The sequence below is a fragment of the Mya arenaria genome, chromosome 5, assembly GCF_026914265.1.
Source record: "Mya arenaria isolate MELC-2E11 chromosome 5, ASM2691426v1".
NCBI classification, from domain to species: domain Eukaryota; kingdom Metazoa; phylum Mollusca; class Bivalvia; order Myida; family Myidae; genus Mya; species Mya arenaria.
Window position 1 is genome coordinate 74,850,027 of NC_069126.1, and position 21,104 is coordinate 74,871,130.

Genomic DNA, 21,104 nt, shown 5'->3' on the forward strand with positions numbered 1-21,104 from the left:
GTGCGTTAGATTGTAATGAGTAATCCGATTTACACTTGTAAAAAATATATTGCATACCTTAAATGATCGATTGTTGTAAAATTTAACGTAGAAAACGTTTGTACATTTCACGAAATAGCGCCTGTGACTTTGTTTACTAACGTCATGACGCGTATTAATTTCAGATGGCATCAAATGGTTTTTATGGAAATGCTTCTTTTATGTGGAAGATATGCATGGTAGTTCAAACGGTGAATTTGATTTAAATAAAATAAGCAATATTTACAAAAGATAGTGACCCTAAAGTTTTCATGTTTCTAAAATATTTGTTTATACTTTCAACGGTGGTGCATCGTGACTAGAAATATCGTTTCTTATAAACCGTCAATATCTTCGCGTTTAATCTTTGATGCATGTATTATTTGAAGTGTTGAAATGCTTCTCAAGTCACTAAAATATCCCTTGAAATTCAAATTCAGTTGACAACCTAAACAAAAAATCAAGGATACGAATTTCGTATCACCTTGTCTGAATTATCTGCCCCTATCCGTTTAAAGAGCACTCAGAATTTCTTTCTATAACAAATGCTAAATTAATAATTAGAATGATCAGGTTATTAAACAAACGTTTACCTTTTAGATGTAAAGGGTGTTGTTCATATTGACCGCAAATTATTTCATTGCCGCTCTTAGTGTACATTATTAATGACAAGTTCCTTTGATGATTGAGTTATTTTCTAGCATGCATGTATTATGTCATAGGATGTTGCTGTTCCAGATGCGGTTCCTTTTTTGGAACCAAATAACCTTGTTAGTTTTGCTGAATATAAAGAAGTACATTACCATATCACTATTTTATCCACTCTGGTTATATATACTACTTCATAAAAAAAATCCAGACGTTACCCACATATTTCTTTCAGCATGTTAAGGAGAATACGTGTTTTATGCTTTCTGAATATTGAACATAAACAAATACTAAAACATAACTTTGAAATATTCAATTGTGCCACACAGTGTTTGAACTGACTGGTTCTTAATAATTTAAAAAAAGAAGAAAAAATCCACCAAAGATAAATGGCCATTCTGAACCATTGATCTTTACCGAGTGCCCCTAAAATCAAAATAAGTGACAGGAAAGTAGTATGTGATAACAGCAGAATGAACACAATTACTCATTTAAAAAAAATGAAAGTCCTTATCCAATATTCAAAAACTTATTAGACAAGCGCTGTATGCAATTGGTTTTGATTAACAATGTAATTATTTGTACGGCAATACTTTATTCAATTTTTATTATACTTCACAACTTGCACAACGAAAACATAAAGACAGTTTAAACCGACATACAATTATCATAAAAAATTAAATACGTTCTTCGAAAACAATAGGGAGACAAACATTTTTTACTCAGCTTGTATGATTCATTCTCAGCACGGTAGTTCTCCATCGAGCAATGTCTCGCTAAATTACAAACAAACATTATTGTCAAATGAATGTTGGTGCAAATAGTAAAAGTATGCCATGTTTAGTTGTGTTATCGTTGCTTTCTTCTACACACTAACTCCATATCGGAAAGGCCTGTTCCGTATCTACAGTGCAATTAAACTTTTTATTTAATTGAACTATTTCAAGTGCACTTAACGTGTATTTATTTAAGAAAAAACATCATTTAAATAAAGAAATGACTTTTCAACTGAGTGTTACTTTGTCCAGTACTTTTCCGTTTAAAAAAACCATATTAAACTATCTATAAAGTTTCATCGGCGAATTACTTGCTGACTTTTGCAGTAACTGCATCGAACCCTTAGATAGTCTATGAAGGAACTCAAATGTTCACTTATTGCATTACCTTACAAAATTTCATTCCATTTACCCAAGGTTAGAAATTGACAGAATGACCAGTCAAGGTCGCATTGAGCTCCCGAAGCGCATTTTAATCCTTTAATACATGCCAATCAAAATATAGTTGTGACAGCAATACAATTTACAGCTTACAACAATTCAATTACAATAAAACAGGGACAAGCACGCGGCGGCCAACCATTTAAAGATGTCCAAAATGTCCACTAAGCTTACTATAATGTTATAAGTACCGCCAAGTCTTCACCTATTTTAAGTTAAAGATAGTCACACGAAATATTTAAATTGAAAGTTAATATGTTTAATTAAAGAGTCGGATACTTCTTACTAAACAATCCATTAGTAATCTATACTTTAATAAATCATGCATGAATACAAGCAACTTTGTGGCGCGTTCAAATGCTTTGCATCATAGTCTTTAAACGCTTTAATAATGAAAGCGTTCATACTAGTGGCGGACAATGTGGTAACCAATTCTGAAGAAGATTTACTAATTATGTTTATATTTAACCATAATTTGGCAGAAAATGTTCGATATTTTTTATTCATATTTTCATTCATATCTATAACGCGCGAAACAAATAGTTATATTGAACCAACTTATTAACTGGACCTTGACGGCATGCACTCTCTATAAAAACAAGATAGTAAACGAAGCGGAAACTTTATTTAAGTATATCAAGCTGATTATAATGACAGACGTACGGATAGAGTTGTTTATTGTCGTCCACAGTTTCTTGACAAAACATGATAAACCAAATGATAATTGTTATGGTCACAATGATATATGGCAAATTACAAGGAAAATAAAATAAAATAAAGGCAAATAAAGACATAATAGAGATTTTTATTTTCATACAAATGGTTAATATCTTAATTAAATGTAAATGCTACATATCTGAATTACCATGGTAATAGTGATTTGGGAGGCTAATGTCGTATATTACTATATTGACTAGAGTATACTATTTATCACAGAATTTTTAAAACGAATGCTTGGTTTATGAATCATTTGCGATTTCATAAACTCAATGTACTTGTAGTATAACCATTTTTCATTGTTATATACTATGCCTCTTTTACGAAAAACCATCACCTTCGTTTTATCTATACTTCTAGGCCCCATTTGATACAGTATTCATGAAACGTATTTAGACTATTTTGTAATTCATCAAAAACAACGTCAGTATAGTAGTATTATCGTCAATCGTAAGTCCGCATATCGGAACTCCTTCTAGAAATAGCCCAAGGACATCAACGAAAAGGGCAAATAATATCGAGGACAGTATCTCCCATTGGCAAAAAGCAACAAAGAAGATCACTGGAGAGATAAACAATAGTGTACTGCAGCGTATATTTAAAACAATGCAATAGGTACTCTGAATTGAATTATTACGCCTGCAGATACCGTTGGAATCAATAATCAGAGAAGTACTTTGGGTTACCATTTTTTTCATAATCTGTCTTTTTTATGTTTCGTCAAGTCAATGCATACTTAAATAAGATTTATCATTTTCTTTTTTCTCTACGTTCGAATAATCTACTTGTTACTTGTTTCTGTAGTTTTTCATATCCATATTTAAACAGGAAATCATTTATACATATTTAAACAGGAAATCATATATGCCAGAAAACATGTCAATAATAAGTGTACCATTTACCTTTCATTTGTGATAATGAATTGAACGCATTCACTAAAACTGTTTTTTGATATCGAACAAATCAAATGACACATGTAAATTTATATTCATTTAGTTTACCTCGATTGTTATAAAAACTGACAGGTTATAAGATCACGCTCGAGTATCTTGGGTGGAAACCAGCCCGCTTATACCTTTGGAGAAGTCATTTTGATCAAACCAATAACCTATTGGGTGAGGTTCACTTATAACACTAAGCAGCTTAAACCCCATTATTTGTTGATCATAAAATTATGATAAAGTGTAAATATTAAAAGAATTAAAGTATAATAGTAATCTTAAATCGCTAATTGAGAACAGTATTGCTCATCCTGATGTTATGGTGTTTTTTGTTAAGAAATTTCGTAAAATTAAAATGTTTCTAGCAGCTACTTGGCCAGCTACACTCAGTGAATTGCTTGGATCTTATTTAAACCGTAGATATCACGGTACTATTTTGAAGAGTACTTGCGTTCTAGTCTTTGATGATGAATTCCTCATCTAATATAGAGTTGAATATGGTGTCCTTACATAACTAAGCTTTCAGTCCTAACAATGGGCAGATTCGTGTTACCTTTAAAACCGTTTTTATCTCGCTAGGTATGTTTTCGCGTGTGACGTAACTTTCATCCAAAATTTGACTTAGAAGAAGTTTTGAAGAAATTCAGCAAATGTATGTTGTGTTTGTCTTTGTACTTGTGTTCTCTTTGTTTGTTCGAAGTTTTAGCACAATGATACTTTTCAATAAGAAACTCCATGATCACATTAAACCTAGTTTGACGTAGGCAGACTGTGAGGGATTTTATGGTTTCAAACACTAACTGCATCATATCTTTAATAGTTTTTGCATTAGGTACTCTGAAATGTATACCTTCGTCTGCAGATAGAGTCGGTAATCATAGAAAACATTTATTAAGTTTCCTCAAGTAAATGATAACTGTGATAAGATTTACCATTGACGTTTTTACTTCATTCTTGAGTGTCTGTGTAAGAGTGAGGTTGTGCACACAAACTCGTTTAAACCACCAGTAAATTTATATTTTACTTACCGTTCCAAGGTGTTACTTAACAAACCTTTACAAACACTCTTTATTTTATTATATAGTATATACTTATGTACTATGTTGTGAGTGGAGTTTTGTGCGGTAGTTCCATGTTTCTGGTTAATGACTGTTTGTCTTTTGTGTTCTATGTCTTTGGTGTTGACCCTGTGCCAATAAACAGAGTTGATGTTTAAACCTTAGACAACTGTGCTTGTTTCTGTATTTATTCATATAAAATAAATACGCTAAGGCTTCGACACCCCAGTACATAAAGTTTGTAAACTTGTGCTACTAACGACCTTTCGCAACAACCTCTGCAAAGGATTAAGCATACGCTATATTTATTGTGTCCGGCCCGTTAAAAAAACACTATATTAATGATATCTTTATTATGTAAGTGAAACAACTGTTTGAATTCAGGACAGCAATTTTGCACTGAAATATCTACTAAATGATATTAAAACATGTCCTTTAAATCCAAGAAGCTTCCCGCTAATTATCAGGAACTTTCTGAAACATAAATAATATAACGAAAATTGCAGATTTTGTTCGCCTCTAAGAATATTTTCAGCATCATTTCTCATAATTTTCCTCCGTCGGCAACATTTAATTTGATTTTTTTACCGTTATTTATAAGCAGTGTGTTTCTCTCAGCAAGTGTTTATTGAAATACAAGAACAAACAAGTGCCAGTTGTCCCTCATCTATTTCAGTTGTACTATCGCATTTGAACCAAATGATAATAACGTAAACCAAGAACGTGTACATCAATGGCATTATCAACTTCCAGACGATTGCTTCACTGGAAACATTTGGATACAAAACAGATTTCTGATTAGCTGCGGTGTGCATTCCACCTGTGTTACGTTTGAGACTTACAAACTGTAAAACATGAATAGTTCCAAGGATATTAATCTTATTTAATAAGTTCTAACGCATCAGCTTGTAAAAGTACTTATTAAGACAGTACAAACAAATAAAGGATTCCTAAGGGATGTTCTTGCTGTATTTGCTTGCATTATATCATGCCTTAAGCGCTTATGCTCATATTCTTGTAATGCTGACCTTTGGGAGTCTGCTCGAGGAAATATGGGTAATATAACACTTTTTGAAATGGATATAGCACTATATTGAAACATTTGTTACTATAAAAATCCTTAGAGATTCACTGATCCAGTCTCGTCGCGTTCTATGTCTTTAATTTTTAATCCCAAACAAATTCAATGTCAATATACCGACTAGTTTTCGTCTGCGACACTAAATTGGATGCAATTACTACAAAGAGCTGTTTCCTCAATGACAAAAATAATTTAGTAGGATCATGTTCAGGGTAATTCAGACGAATTAACTTCAATAGTTTATGAAATGGAGAAGCAATTTAAATACACAAATACACACAACGTTGCCAATTACAAAACAGCTCATAACTTCCTTAAATGTACCTTATTTAATTTTTGAAGCAATATAATTATCCAATAGGAAATATATTCGAAACTCGTTATGTCGACTTTGTCAGGACCTAGGGAAAAAGTCGAGATAACGAACATTCGACACAAAAGGATTACAACAAATATCACCAATTCCAACACATTTGAGTTTGGTTTATGTCCGCTATCCGACTTTTTCAGTCAAAAGTCAAATCGGTCTTTAAATAGTTCTGAGGAGATTGAAGCATTATTTCTTGAAAGGTGCGTGAAAAACAAATTATGTTGAATTTAAAGCGAGAAATAATTAATAAGCATTCATAATATTGCCACACGACAAGGTTTCTATGATGTTACAGACGACTGTCTTCAACAAGTGGGGTAATTACAATGCGAAGAGCATAAAAAGGAGTTCAGTACGGGCACTTATTTTATCTTTGCCCCTTGGCACGATTAAAATATCTAGCATGTTTAAATTTTTGGATCTACTGACCTGAGGTGGAAAATGGTAGTCTTAAAAACATTGATGATCACTGTGTGGTTTTGGTTTTAGTTTTACTTTATTAGTAAAACACTCAAATGATTGTATACTCGCCTGCCTTTTAAAACATCCAACAATTAATAATGCTTTATTGATATAGTAATCAATCTGCTGTTTGCAAACCTTCTTTCACGTCAAGGCATTATTTTCCCTGAAAAAAATTGCAAATTTTTGTGATTTATTGCTTGTCTTGGAGTTTATTTTATGTTTCCTAAGTAATTTGTTCCAGAACAAAAACAGTGTCAATTATACCAATGTTTCTGCCGGCTGTTACAACGCACTAGTATTTCAAAAGATGCACTATTTTAAGACGAAAATATTCATTATACAATTTTAGAGGTATTAAATTAATGCAGTCTTTTATTGTGTCCTATAAGAACAACGATATGTAAGTATTTACATTGACGTCACTTTCAATCATCTTTTTTTTTAAAAATATGAACCAGCCTTTGTCTGATGGTAGATGGTAGCCGCCACTTTTCGAACATATCATTCTAACGGATCCAACTAACACTGAAATTCTGCACTGACGACATATGTGAATAAAAATTTGGTATCAAATGAACATGCATAAATTGGGTCCTGTGAATTGTTGTTTTAATCATAATCTTTTGCAGTATTGGATTTACAATAGCAACAACATTTGCAATAGGCAATTCTGATCAACAGAATACAAGCTGTTCTGCATTCTCACACGTAATGCTAATAATTTTATAAAAATAAGTACAGAACTATTTTAAGCACTCGAAAGTTTAAACTTGCCCAATGGTACACGACCAAGGCCCTAAACACAGAACATTAACAAAAACATTAGCAAGGTTACAAGAAGCACAGAACTTAAAACCAAACTCCGCAAACAACACACGCTATAAACAAAATATATTAACAAGGGGTGTCTTTAAGGGATTGTTTGGCACCGCCTTGGAATGGTCAGCAAAATGAGAATTTGATGGCGGTTTAAAGTTAAACTTTAAATGGCAAGCCTGCCATGGACTTTGATGTGTAGTAGTTGTAGTAATAGTTTTACTCTTGCAATTATGATTTATTAGAACCCTATAGGACACAGTTATGAATGAGCCGCATGTAAACTCATCCTCTGAAAGCAAACAAACCAGTAGCATGTGTTGCCTTTCTATAACTTAACTTTTGACATACTAGTATCTTGGCTTTTGGACTCGCCACAATCGACCACGTGCCTTGCATTTTGTGCTTCGAATATCGATGTATCGATACCCCTCATGGTGAAAACCGAGGCTGACGCCTTTTAAAGAACTGTAACCCATTTAATATTACTTATACCTTTTGTTTTGGATGCACTTTAGCTTGGTATGTCATGCTCACTTCACGTTGGCAAATAACTTGTAATGTTCCTTACCTTTGAGTCGAGAATAACTTCGGGAAAAATAGGATCTGGTAGCCCATAAAGACGTTCTACATATGTTGTTATTGCTAAAACACAGGAAGGATCTTAACACCTTCGGATTTGGAAAGAGTACAGCCTTTTTCGAGTGTGTTGCTCAATTATACTATAAAAATACAGAGGCAAACCCAGTTTGAATAAATGGGGCACACGGCAACTGCCAAAACAATAGTGAACTTAAACACAAATACATTTTCACCACATACACGAATACAAATACCACAAACATATCACCCACTCATCAAGTCATTTCTAAAAGGATTCTACTGGTTGTGTGAGGTGTTTTTTTTAGTTTGCTTTAGTCAAAAACAGGAAACATATCTTTCAGGTGTCTTTGGAGTAAATCAATTTCATTATCAGTTTCTAGGTACTTTATTTCAAATGTGTTGCCCTTAAATGAAAGTCTAGAGAATCGATTCTGTACAACTCACTGACTAGTGTCTATTGAAAAGACACATTTGTCATTTACTTGTACTATCTTGTTCGTATATGTGTCAGGAATATTTTTTTCCCTCAATAACATTATCAATTTTTATATTTCTATACCTTAGAACCAAGTCACAAAACAATTATAAACATATTTTTCACATTAACAGAAAAATATACAACTTGAGATTTTTCTTAAAGTGCAAATAAGGCTGTAGACCGCTGACCTTTTCTCAATCCACTGTACTTATAGATGAACATATTGCAAAAAGTGTATCACCTGTCATTGCATGAGTGCTAAAGGACGCAGCTGCGTGACACAAAATTGACTTTTTTTTTTAAAGTAATAAGGAACAATAACCTTTCATTGTGTTGTATGCTGGCTTAATCTAAACAATAAGTATTGTTATTCGCTTTAATACTAAGGAGTCTATTAATATATGCCTTTTAAGGGTGAATTCTAAAATGTACCTTAATTTGTTTTTTTAAAACTGTGGAAGAAATTTATTCGATCTTCAACATGTTTCTTTTCATAATTTATGTCTGTTTAGCTCACTATTTCAATCAATTTCATTTTTGAGTTGACAAGAAAATGAGAAAAAGATCATGTTTCATTTTTATTTGGTCTATATAAAATTCCGATGACTATTTTGAAATATTTACAAACTGTAATGTTCTTTTTCAGAATAATGCTTAATATCTAAATACTAAACAAATGAGTGTTTTTTAACGCAAATCTAATTGAATTTATGTTAGCTTATGAATTTAAATGGAGCATTTTTACTGGATTTAATTAAGTGAATCATGACTCGTACGCTTACAAATGCTATGCTCCGTCCGCATAATTGCTTATGTTCACAGTCATTTCAAAAGCCGCTTATTGGTAAGAACATGGAAGTCGAGACATTGCAATTAATCCTACAAGGAATGGAATGTCAGGTTGCTTGCATGTATTGTTGCGAATACGATTATCATTGCAGAAGGGTATGATAGTAAATAGGCATGTGCATGTACTGTTAAAAAGAAAATATTTTGAAATAGATCCGATGTCTTTGGCAAGTATTTAATCGTGTTCAGTTGTAAATTAAATGGCTGAATAGTCAGTAATTGCTAAAATATTTTAAACAAAATCATTTTTCATTGTTTCACATGTTGGTCTCCTTAAACGTTAATTAAATAATCATAAATGAGAAAAAAATCTGGTCGGTATTAAAAGCAAAATCGCTCGGACAAAATAAGATATAGCAAGCATTTGTAAAGTAAAAAAATCCAGCCATATAATAAAATATTAATGTATCAACTAGTTTGGTTGAAGGTCAAGGTCACAATTATAGGTCAAAGGTCATAACGCTATGATATGTCATGAACGGCTTGAAGGATTTTTAAATAACTACCCACAAATGCAAACTTTTTTTCGACAATGTGAAAAATGCATGTTACAACTTATTCAGTTCAAGGTTCAGGTAACAATAGGTTCTTTTCATTTTGTCCCGTTTCTGTTTCAAGTGTTCTATGCGTTTTGAATTGTATTCCTCCGTCTGCAGATAGAGGTTCCAGATAGAGTTGGAATCACTAATCATAGAAGTACTTGGGGTTTACCTATAAGTTTATCATTATTTGTTTTATTGTAACGTGTCCTCAAGTTAGTGCATACTTTAATAAGATTTACATTTTGCGTTTTATCTCTATTTAAGATTGTTGAGATAAGAGTGAAGTTTGTGCACTTATACTGGTTTAAACCCCCAGTAAATTTATATTTTAATCACCGTTCCAAGGCGGTACCTAACAATCCTTGATAAACACACCTAGTTTTGTTTATATATGAATCAAAATTCAAGAGGTCCTATTTTAAACGAGATAATGGCAAAAATACGGATATCACATGTGAAAGAAACACCTAGAAATTTGACGTTCAACCATATACGTTATTACTTTATTCAGGATTGTTGGGATAAGAGTGAGGTTGTGCACTCAAACTGGTTTAAACCCCCAGTCAATTTACATTTTATTGACCGTTCCAAGGCGGTACCTAACAATCCTTGATAAACACACCTTGTTTTTATATATAGTGTGTATGCACTGTGCTGCTTGTGGAGTTTTGTGCTGTTCTTCCATGTTTCTTGTTTGTGGTTTTATGTTCTGTGTCTTTGGCTTTACTCATTGCCATTAAACCGAGTTTATAGTTAAACGTTTTGCTACTGAGCTTGTTTCTGTAGCTTTTCGCATAAATATTTGATTGAAAAACAGCAGTCCAGGTTGATATTATTTTGTGTCCAACAACAAATATGTAAAAAATGTAACAAAAACAATATAATAACCAAGTTTGAGTTTCTGTAGAAAAAAGCAAATATACACACTGTAATATTTTTTTATGATGTGCATTTGGTCATTTAACCATCAGTTACTAGTCCACAAACACCTTTCAAATCAAAGCAAGATTGTATAGGATCACCAGGCAAAAATGTTAAGGAAGCAATCAGAGAACTAGCTTACTATGGGCCGGAAATAATCTAGAGCCACGTAAACTCATTCTGGTATCTTCATTTATTATATGCCTATACATTTCCTGGTTCATATCATACAGTGGAAATACAGTACGCCGTATTGAAAAATCCGTATCACCATATTGTCGTTTTCTGATTCCGTATCATGCGAGTACAGTGTGTAGTCTCTGAACTAGTTTTGAGTTGCTAAAAACAGCGTGGCAGAAAAAAACAACGTGTAAAACCTGTAAACTTTTAAATACATAAGATAATCTAATTTAACTCACAATCAAGAAGCATGTAAATACACAGGATCATGGTTTTTCATAAATTGTAGCATTGTGACAGATGGTGGTAAATTTAATTCAAATCGAAACCAAAAACAAACAAACAAATACTTAGATAGGCACACCGAACGTGATACAGGTCATTAGAAAAGCGTGCCATCACGATACCCCCTTTACATTTATGAAGCAGTGAATACATTCAATGTAGGAACATAGCAGAAAAAAATGAAACTTTTCTTTAGCTTAAGCATTCAAAAGCAACAAACTATTGTAACCTCGAGCGCAAAAGTGCTACAATATTTGGAATAGTTATTGTCGGTGCAATCGATGCAATTTCCTCAAGCTTGCACACAATAAAAAAAACGTATCGCAATGTATGGTGATACGTCTGTTAGCGTATCGTTACATCCCTTATACATCCCTTTTACACATTGACTGGACGAGAGCAGATGTGTAACTGAAACAGGAATATTTAAAAAAAACTAGATGTATCGTTCGTTTGTCATTCAATTCCATACTAATTTGTAAACATCACAAACTAAGTGGTGTCCTTTAATGCTTTCCATCAATGGTCTTTCTTGTTGATAAGCAACATCTATATCAGCATCCTGTAGTGACCAAATACAGACGTCGAAATATAATTTAACAAAGAGCCATTATTATAATACTAGTAATATTCCAAGACACAAGACTTGTTGTCGAACTTTTCCTTGGTTACGGCTATTAGCTCGTCAGCTCTATGTTGTGACATTCAAGATCATGTTGAATACATATGTATAAACGGGGGCAGTCAATAATTATTCAAAAACAAGATAATAACATTTTGAAATAATTTTGGAAACATATAAAACCTACCTTATAAGGTGACATGTATTAAACCATGGTAAGACACAAACGCTCTGAAAATCGATAAGTCTGGCAAACTAAACATTAGAAGAAAAGTAATGAAATCATGTGTCGAAGGACATATATGTCAATGTTGTTTCGCATTGGCTTTAAAAGTGCATCTTTCTAGAGATAATTTTATGATTGAAGATTCATTAGTTTAAGGAAATGAAATGAACATCTTATTTGCTTTCATCCGTTCTTTCGATGTTGTTTTGTAAATGTGATTGACGTTACTTTTATTTTGTACTTATCCCTTCTATTTCATGTCGGTGTATTTGGATCATCTGAATATTTATGTAATATGTGAAGGTCAGAAAAGGAATTTGTTCAAAAGTCTAACAATGCATCGATATTGTTATAAATCTGTCATTATACAGGTTACTTAGTACATTTACTTGACATTCTTTTGTGGAAATAATATAACATACTGAGATATATTTAAATACTATGATATGTTTATTAAAGTTTATAAATTAACGTTACACTTACCTTCGCTTATGTGTGTTTATTCCATCTGTTCCCTTTTTTATTTTGCTATGTACATTCAGGAGGGTTCTTCACCCTCCTTACATATACGTTTTGAATGTATTCGGATTGCTAAGTACTCTACATTCATCATCTTTTTATTTAGATAAACAGTATTTATTATATCCGGTTTTCTATTCAAACAGCGTTCCTTTCGGGATTAGCAGCTTGACTTTTGATATCGAATACTTCGGTTTGGTTTGAAAGTACCCGTAAATCTGATATTTCTAGTAGTTTGACCTTTCACAAATAACAAGTTGTTTAAACGATAGATATATAGTTGTTACCAAATAGAGAAAACGTAAGAGCCCTGGCAATTTTAACTTTTATCTGATAATTTAACATATGTTTGATGTACATGATTCGAAGATACAAGAATACACTATAAACCGTTAATCGTAACTCGTAATCGTTTTAAAATTAAATAAGTTTAAATTATTTAATTAAATTAATCGTTACTCGGTGTTCGTTGTGTTTCCGCATCTCCCTGGCTTTTAGAAGTATGCATCGACTTCTATTACAATATTGAGTGACTGGCATACAATCTAATGATAAGTTCTGAGTTTAGATCTAGGAGGTTGAATTTGATTCGAACAAATTGTTGGAGATTTGGCACTAGCCGAGTAAATTTGAAATCAAACCTGTAAAAGACAACGAGACGCGAATAAGACCTCTAAAATCAAACCACAATACTAAAAATCCCTTTTTAAATAAATTTTATGAAACACTTCATTTTATCAACGTTTTTGTTTGTTTTATGACGTCATTTTAACATCGCACAATGAGTCCTTGAATGAAAAAATGAACAAGGAAGTGGTTTTGTTGTGCACGACGTTCAGAACGTAGCCGCAGAGATCTGAGGCCTGATCGTAGGTCTTATGTAGGTGTTTGCTTAATGTCAATGACATGCAAGCTGTGAATAATGTGATGGAATAACTTGATATTCTTGACGATGCAATCAATCAATATTTGATTTAAGTTCTGCAAAATGAATGGCAGTCAGGTCCAGAAACGGCATTTATTTACTTTTTGGTATGGCCAGTTGTACGAATAGTTAGAAAAATATACAGACTACAATGATTAAACGGACGGTCTCATGTTATTGAACAATTATGTTCGATGTAAAGTCACATGCTGTTAAATCCAAGAGGCCAGTATAGTGTAGCTAAAAGGGTATCATTTGTATTATTAAGGAGTTTTTTTGTATTGTCAACAGGAAAAACTTAGACATCGAAATTCAATATACAGAATTTATAAAAAGATTAAGGTCAAGTATGTCTCAGAACTAACGGCTCACAGACGCCTTTGACGTAACATATATATAGTTTATTGTAATCTAAGGCCTCCGGCCTATAATACGGTTATTCATACATATATTTTTAACAACATAGATATAATACAATAATGAACAAGACATTTTTTAAAGCAATGATATATCAATAATATTCTTGAAAACTGTTTTAAACAATGTTTCAAAATGCAAAGAATCAACATGCTTGCACATCAATATTGCATTCATAACTTTCCGGTATAAGAATAAGATGCATATATAATAATAAGGCACAGGTGAATAACACTATAGCGAGTTATTATTACGTTTAAGAAATGTTTCTCTTGTTAAAAAAGCGTTGTGAATATATTTTGAAATCAGTAAAATACTATTTTTTGACACTTCTGACATAATGTTGTAGAAAACTGATTGTGTGGGAATAGACAAAGTCCAGTTAGATTTGAAATATTCATTTCTCAAGTTTGCATACAACGGACAAATCATGAACATGTGGAATTCGTCTTCAATAACATATATATGTTCGGACAAACAATATGGGCAAAATCTAAATTCTCGCTCAATATTCAGGTGTCGACCCTTTTCAATCATCAGGGGGTGACTTGAGCACCTAAAGTTCGACAAGTGTCTTTTCAATATATATGATAGATCACATGATAAATATCGTTCAGGATCAAGAACAGTTTTGAAATGATTATAATGGACTGCCTTAGGTGAAGCCTCTATATATGAATACAGTTGTTGCACAGCACAATCTTTGAGTCTTTCAATAAATAGCCTTAAGAAATGTTGTTGGTTTCCAATCTCTTGTGAAATCCACGCATAACCAAAGCCGTTCTCAAATAATAATTTCTTCACACTTGTTGCCCATGTTGTACGACCTGATTCATCCAGTGATTTAAGCATAAGATAACTCTGTCGTGGATACCGGTTTTCTGGCATGTGTATCAATTTTAACCAGTACTTAATGCAACGTGTTGTATATTGGATGGACATAGGGTTTCTTCCACACTCACTTAATGCAAAAAAGTTGGACAGACTGGTTCAAACCACAATTCCGTTTACAGAAGTCGATATGGACTTTCTCCGTACATTCAGAATAACGGTATCCCTATATATCGGCGCAGTAACACAAAATAGGTTGTACAATTGAGTCAAACAATTTGAAAGCGTCTTTCGGGTGTAAATAACCAAAATGTTTTTGATATCTTAATATGTTTGTTATGGCTTTTGTCGCCTGTTTCGCAAGTGTTTCCCTAGTCAGTGTCCAGGAGAGCTTTGGAGTGAAAAACGCTCCTAAGTATTTATACTGGGATACAACTTCCAATTGAATACCACGATAGTACCATTTTTCATAGTGTCTTAGAATACCACCGTTTCGGAAAACCATTACTTTCGATTTCTCAGTATTAAGTTCCATACCAGTATCTGCACAGAATGATTCAATAAGGGTAATTTGTCTTTGGGAGTTTATAGCTGTGTCTGCGAGACTCGATACATCGTCGGCAAACATTAGAGCGTATAAATTACCTATTTTGTCGGTTACAAATATCCCATTCGTAGAATTACCCGCAAGATAGTGAACTAAGTCATTCATAAACAATGAGAATATTACTGGCGATGACACACAGCCCTGCTTTGTCCCAATGGAGCACCGGAAGTAGTCCGTAAAACCGTCTGTTGCTGTAGATCGGATATCATCGGTAGGTATACGAGCCTGGACGTTGGAACCTGGTATTTTCACGCATGATTTTAATTGTTCGTACATAGATTGTAATATCACTAGAAATTTACCACGGACTCCATTTCTGTACAGACATTGCCATAGTTTTTTTATGTTGACAACTATCAAACGCCTTTTTAAGTCCACGTAAAAAACGTAAAATCTCCCTCGTTGGCGTGAGATATGTTTTTGAATCAATGATTGTAACGTAAATATATTGTCTATTGTAGATTATTTACTTCTAAACCCTGCCTGGGCCTCATCTATGATCCCATTTTCTTCACACCATTTAGTAAGACGCTTTGTCATTATATTAACAAATATTTTGCTTATACTATTTGTAAGCGAAATTGCTCTATAATTATTGGTATCCTTCAATGGGCCCTTTTTGTGAATAGGGGTGATAACATTTTCACTCCATCCCGATGGAAAATTACCCGTGTTAAATATGTTATTAAATAGATCAGTCATATACGGGGTAATCAATTGGGAGGTATTTTAAAACATTCCCATACAAATGCCATCAGTTCCGGGTGAACAGTTCCCTCGTAAGTATGCTATACTTTCCCGTACTTCACTTTCTGTTATTACTTCATTCAATATGTCATTGTTTACAGGTCGTGTAATATCATCAAAAACTGATCGATTATCCCAATTATCGTAATTATTGGGGTCGCAAAATAACTGTTTGAAGTATTCGAACCATTCACTGTCCGATATACAATTGATACTCGGGTGTTTATTGTCTTTTATGCTTTTCAATGTACTCCAAAAGAGCTTTGGGTCATTTCTACAGGTAATGAGATCGTTTCGGCGCCTTTTTTGAAGTTCATATTGTTTTGATCTACATACAGCTTTAAAAGCACTTTTTGCTATTATGAATTGCTCAAAATCCGCTTGGTTATTTGTAATACGAAACTTTCGCAGCTTGCTATATTTATCATATTTCAACTGTGAACAATCAACGTCCCGCCATTCAGGTTGTTCATTTACTTTTGTACGATAACTTTTGCATCGTTGCCTTTTCATAAGTGCCCCAGCTTCTTCATTTACATGTATAAAAGCAATAAGACTTTGATTTATGTTTAATAGTGGTGAAGTGCGTTCGAAAACACGAAATAAGTCACCGAAAGTATTCACAAAGTCACTTCTCATCGTCTCCTTCCATTTGTAATAGTACGCAGGATTTAATTTCTTGTCTCTATGTTTTACTTTTTAAGTGTCATAAAGGGGCCACTTTATGGTACACATTAATGGAAAATGGTCTGAGAACGATTCGCAGCCAACTGTAAAGTTAGAAACGTTAGCGAACAGTGACGTCGATGCAAGTATATAGTCTACAACGCTTCGCCCATTGTTCGCGGTACATGTGAATTCTCCGTTATTATCGTGAAACAGACGTCCGTTCATTGTATGAATGTCATGTGTGCAGCACAAATCTATCAGCGATGTCCCAAATGTATTCACTATTGTGTCTTTATTACATTAAGGAACAGCAAAGTTATCAGACGGATAATCACTGTCTCCGAATACGAAGTCCAAGTCATCGTTTGGAATAAAATCTTGCAACAATCCGATACGCGCATTTAGATCTCCAGCGACTATAAGATCAGCCGACGGAAAGTCAGATACAATCGCAGTTATTTTTTGGTTAAGAATAGATATACCGTTCGTATTAGTTTCTTCATAAATTGTCGACCGCTCGGGTGACACATAAATGAATAACATAATAATGTCATTTTGCAGATAGTTCAGTTGTTTTGCAAATAACAAGACTATACAATCGTCTAAATCATCGTAAATTCGTTTAACATGGTCATTTAACCAACCTTTCATGAAAACAGCTACTCCACCAGAACCTCGTTTGTTTGAGCATATACGAGATTTGGAAAACAAAGTATAACCTGACAGATATAAACTAAAATCATCATTTTTAGTTTCCCATGTTTCATAGAGACTAATGATGTCATACGGAGCACAAAAGTCAGAATATTCACTTTCAAACTTTCTCAGTCCCTGAATATTAAGTGAACAGATATTAAGTTCGGTAAAATTGCTATTTACAAAACTGTATTCTGGACCTTGGCCGCAGCCCTATTTTTCAACTAGAACTGGCCTTTTTTCAACATCATTGTAACAGTAGGCACTTCCATTTACCATAAGTCTGTCATGTTTGAAATGAGCCTTTTTCCCCTCGTCGATACATTGTTTGAGAAATGGATATAGACCGGTGCGAGCTTTAACTACTGCTTCCGGCAAATCTTCTACAACCCTACCATCTACGTTACCGTTTTTTCGTTTCATTCGAAATTCGCGCAGTACACGTTCCCGATCAAGATAATTAGCAAATTTAACCAGTATCGGGCGATCGCCTCTGCCTGGTAGTCTGTACATACTTTCATATATCATTTGATTACCGTCGATACCAAGTGTATTTGTTATATAATTTTTCATTTTAGTTCCAATTACTATCGCTGTTTCATTTTCAGTTTGGTGTAGGCCATGAAATTTAAGGTTATTTCTGCGAATATATGTTTCAAATTTGTCATTTCTACAATTACCTTTAGATAATTCATCTCTTACGGACGTAAGTTCCCGTGTAAGCGAATCTACAGTACTTGACAAATTGGCATTTTCTTGTTTAATTTCCGCGTTTTCAGTTTTGATTTCATTTACCGATTTTTCTAACCCGTCTAACCGTTTGTTCATCTGTCGAAGTTCGGATCGGATGTCTAGAAGAACCGACGTCATGTCAGTTTGTCCAATGCTAATAGCCGGTCTGTGGTCCGTACCTGTAGCCGAGGTGGCACACTCCTCCTCCGACGCCTCCCGCTGAGGCCGAGATTCAACCAGGAGGAGATGGACGCCTGTCCATGGGAAGTCTGCGTCAGTTCGGCGATATTGTCTTGTGACAATGCGAGTTGACCGCTCTCGGAGTCACTGACATTTGGGGTGTTGTTGGATGATGCTACTGATAAGAGGCGGCCACCGCGTCCACCAGTACGCTGCCGTGCATTTCGGAGTTCTGGGCCGGAGCCGGGGCCGGGGTTCATTTTAATGCACTGGGCAGAAAGCAAAAGGAAAAGTACTATTCGTATGCATAACGACACATGCCCATGTGATACTTTAATCACTCTAACGGTATTTCTGTTTTTGATTGGTTGTGAAAATGTTCCAATTGTTGCTCGCCACTGTGAATCGTCGTTTCCCACGATGTACCGCTATGTCCAACGATGTAGCGATTCTTTGAATAGCGGTATGTTCATGCGTGACTAAAAGGTCTTTGAAGGGATATTGGCAAGGTGATCAATTAACGATGAGCACTTAACGGTATTTTTACAAATACAATAGGTATAATAGTTCTGGTATGCTAGATATGCTTTGTGTCCTTGTTTATCAACTCCGCGCTTGATTAATTTGGTTTTTTTGCCCAGACAAAGGAAATTCTGTCAAATGCAATAAGAACACATTTCCTGCCCCGTATGTAACAAACTTTCATCGAAAAGTAAGGAACAAGCCACTCGCTCACCGTTTGTTAAATACTAAGTCCTATATTTATCAAACAAACACTATATATCACAATTTTCAGTCCCACAAAAAATTCTAACTTTTCTTCATACCGGAAGCGGAAGTAAATCCCTTGTCGTGAGACGAATATATCTCAGTGAAAAATAAGCTTAACTAAATATGACCCAAATTGAGGATACAACCAGCCTTAACATGCACGTTCAAGTTATAATTCTCGTTACTCTTTTGTGAAAAATACATATTTAACAAATTGAATAAGAAAAAACGCTATTTATTCATTATGTTAAAGAAAGACGCCTGAGGTGTAATCATGTTTGTGTCAACTATATAATGTTGCATTTTTTTCCAAATTTTGTACAGTACTTATTTACTCGCGTTTTGTTGAATATGACCACAGTGCGAGCTCGTGATTCGACCAGTGTGTTTTCGGTTACAATGAGTTTTTAAATAAGCACAGTTGCCGTTGTGCAATCTGATTAAAAACACAATCTAAATTCTAAATTGACGTCCATTTACTTCCAGAAATGAATTTCCTTATTTCTTAATACTTTCTTAAATCCTCTTTCACATTTCAAAACTATAAGGCCATAGCACATTATTTGTATTTAGCGTAATATTTTAATTTCCAAAACTACGAAGAAGAAAATCCTACATGATCTTATGTTAATTCGTGATATTATCAGTTGAATCGAGTCTATTTGTTATACTCCTAAATGTTCTGTTGGTACGCTGGTTTCATTTCCGGTATTGTGTCATTTCCGATTTAACCTTTATGTGTTTCTAAATAACCCTATGCGTCAGGCGGAACCGTATTTGCTGAATGTTTAAAGTAGCCTTGTAACTGAAGCACACGCATGCTAGAATATATTAGTGTCCAAATGGTCACATAATAGGTCGAAAAAGGGTAGGTTAATGAAGATATTCACATAGTAGGGTGAAATAGAGATAGGTCAACGGAAAAGATCACATATTGTAGGTCGACATAAGGAGGGGTCAACGGAAATAGTCACATAGTGTGTCGACATAGGGAGGGATCAACGGAAATAGTCACAAAGTAGGTCGACATATGGAGGGGTCAACGGAAATAGTCACATAGTGGGTCAACATAGGGAGGGGTCAACGGAAATAGTCACATAGTGGGTCAACATAGGGAGGGGTCAAAGGAAAGACTCACTTAAAAGGTCGACATAGGGAGGGGTCAACGGAAATAGTCACATAGAAGGTCGACAAAGGGAGGGGTCAGCGGAAAAGATCACATACTTTAGGTCGACAAATGGAGGTGTCAACGGAAATAGTCACATAGATGGCCGACATAGGGACGGGTCAACGGAAATAGTCACATAGTGGGTCGACATTTGTAGAATCAGAGACTTACTCAGTCAACATGGGGTTTAGTCAACGGAAATACTAACAAAGTGGGTGGGTATAGGGAGGAGCCAACGGAAAGACTCGTAAAAGAATCGACATAGGGAGGCATCAACGGAAATACTTACTTAGTAGCTGGACATAGGGAGAGGTTAACGAAATAACCCACAAAGTAGGTCGATAAAGGGAGGAATGTACGGAAAGACTCTTATAGTAGATCGACATGGGGAGGGTTAAATGGAAATACACAAATAGTTGGTCGATATTGGGATGGACAAACGGAAAGACTCACATGGTAGGTCGAATAGGGAGGGGTCAACGGAAATGCCCACAACGTAGGTCGACAAAGGCAAGGGTATACGGAAAGACTCACAAAGTAGTTCGACATAGGGAGGTTTAAATGGAAATAATCAACTGGTAGGTCGACATAGGAATGGGTCAACGGAAAAACTCACATAGAAGGTCGACATAAGGGTATATCAAAGAAAAGACTCATATAGTATGTCGACATGGGGAAGGGGTAAACGGAAAAAAACTCGCGTAGAAGGTCGACATAAGGAGATGTCAAATAAAAGACTTACATAGTATGTCGAAATGAAGAAGGGGTAAACGGAAAGAAAACTCGCGTAGTAGGTCGACAGAGG